We start from the raw sequence: 2,845 nt of genomic DNA, 5'->3' as shown, positions 1-2,845 counted from the left end.
TGGCGGGCCGTGCATGTTATACCTGGGCCTTCACTGCTGTCCTGCAGCTGAAACACAGCTACAGTTATTATTTGTTTCGTGTCAAAATGAAGCAAACACCTGTAGATAGAGTGTGTCTCCTCTCTGGTCTGACTGCAGCTGGGACTGCTGCGCCTGTGTGTGCTTTGGGGAAGCGGAGGGGCTCACGGCAGCTCGCAGCCGAGGGGCTCACGGCAGCTCGGCTCACGGCAGCTCCCGCTGCTCATTCACGACAGTGCAGAACGTACTGCTTTAACGTCAAAACACCAGAAAAGTCTCCAAGAACACCAGAACAAGTCGCTAGATTTGTCACGAGTAGCTTTTGACAAAACAAGTCGCCATGCGGGTTTGGAAAGTCTCCAGATTTAGCGAGAGAGTTGCCAAGTTGGCAGCGGCTAAATATGTCCCCAGAACAACACTGGACGCAACAATGGTTCCTATCACATATTAAACCAAACAAAAATCTTCATAAAAACAAGTTGTACAAATAATAATATATAAACAAGCATATTAAAGCTACTGCAGATGTAAAAACAAACGCATTTAACTTACCAGAGCTGCTGTTCACTATTTAAAGACAAACTCCATCCTCCTTTCTTTGTTAATAAAGAGTGTAATCCCACGATTGTTCAGTACATCCGTGCGTTTTAGTTCCAGTAAGAAGTCCTTCTCGATTCATAGACGCTACTGAAGAAGTCGAGCCTCCCTAGTTGTATTTCTTGAATACGTTTTAATGCGTTTGAGGCTGAAAATGTCTGCTCCACAGAGGCAGCAGATTTTGGGATTGTCGCCGCCCCACACGTCAGGCTAGCCCACTGACTAATCACATACTTGTAGGCCAGCTAGAAGGCTCTGGCACGTCAAAGAATACGCCCAACATGTCAAACTAAAGATCTGATTGGTTGATTGGAAGTTTGAGTCTGTTCCACAGCGAGGAGGCTAGAGCACGTGTCCGGCTGCAGTTCACAGTCGACACGCTGCAACAATAAATCTACCAAAACTGGTTTACAATTAAAAGGAATTTAATCCACTGATGCAAGTACAGTATTTACAGTGAAGTACACTATTTCATGAAATATTAAATCAATAAAACCCCGTTTGCAAAAAACTCAACTCAGCTCCTCAGGTATAAAACCCGTCCGTCCTCTGAGAGCCATCACGCGTGAGAGAAAAATACTTGAAATTAAACCACCCAGATCCGTTCGAAACACCTCCTCTTCCGTTTATCCCAATTCCTATTGGCTAACTTCCAGGAGTGTATTCGCCTGTCTGGCTTTCTGTCCCTGAGTTTACGAACACATTCAATGACTGTCAGTTATGGTTTAATCCCTTCTATGATAATCCTTCAGTATAAACATTAAACTTCTGCAACTTTGGCAAAAGCTTCATGTCTCAAATTCTACTTCTAGCTGCTAATCCTAAAACACTTTATGCTTATCTTAATTATGCATTTCCAAAACCCTTATGATTATGACTAATTATGAATTCTTAAATATGAATCATTGAACACTTTTATTATAGCTACTAAACACAGTTCTATGCTCAAATGTCTTACATTGAACACTATGACAATCAACAATATCGTCGCCATTCACTTTAATCTGCACTGGCTGCAGGTGAGACTCTGCAGGCCTCTGCCTGTCTTCTAACCTAGAGACACAGAGGTGAGATCTGATTGGATACAAGCTCTACTTAAACAAGCTGCACTGGAAGCAGAGCAACTGAGGAAGACAGTAGCTGTGCAATGGGAAAATAAGATAATTTAAGAAAAATTATTAAATAATAAAATATATTTTTTAAATATTTTAAGCTTTGTGATTCTGTTTAGGCCAGCAGAGAAGGCCTTGCAGACCCTGACGGCCCGCCACTGAAGAATACAAACCAAAGAATGAAATGTTAAATCATGACACATTCTGCATTATAATATATCTTCATTGAATAAACAGCTGAGTTGGTTCTTGATCAGTAGTTTGGTTCAAACTTCTTTTGTCTCTTTTGATTTGTTTCTATGAGTTTCATCAAACTAGCACACAGTCAGTGATGAATGAAGTCAAAGTGAACAATACGACGTGAAGAACAAAGCTGCATTTAACTAATCCTTCATTTTATACAGTGTTCTGAAGGATTTGGACATTTCTGCTTTGACGTGATGTTTATGTGCTTTATTATCTAGAATCATCCAAAACTTTGATTTCTTTTGATCTCAACGTCACTTCTCAAAGTTTGTTCATTTGTTACACGATGATCAAAGACGATGAATTTACTTTGTTCAAATCAAAACAACTCTTCACAACTTGTGCTTCTTGTTCCACAGATGCTGAATTTGATCCAGAAAGACTCTTGTTTGACATTCTGAGGTTTTTCTGAACACAAACAAATGTTTCAAGACAACAAAGTTCAGTTTTCTACACAAAGTCAAAGATGTTTCACAGCTTCTCTCAGACAACACATCATTTCAGGTCATTACATGGACCTCGCTCAGCTCTTTCAGACATACAGCTGCAACACCACAAGTCCCAGAGAGCTCTCAACCCCCCAGAGTCCAGACCAGCTCAGGTAACCATCACCTGCTCCAACTGCATCTACAACCACTGAGAGATCAGGTTGGTACGAACTAACATCAGCTGTGTGTGAACACACTGAACTATCTGGTCAGCAGAGAGAAGGTTCCTCTAGCAGGAGGAGACTCTCCCTCCTCCAGAGAACACAGAGACACTGAGGAACCAGGCCTGGACGAGAACATGGCTTTGATTTTGGCCCTTAACCTAAACCCAAACCCAAACCCAAACCCAAACCCAGGATAAAGAGGTTCAGTGAATGTGGTGTT

The sequence above is a fragment of the Melanostigma gelatinosum genome (assembly GCF_949748355.1).
Source record: "Melanostigma gelatinosum genome assembly, chromosome: 15".
Lineage (NCBI taxonomy): Eukaryota > Metazoa > Chordata > Actinopteri > Perciformes > Zoarcidae > Melanostigma > Melanostigma gelatinosum.
This window is presented reverse-complemented; position numbering follows the sequence as displayed.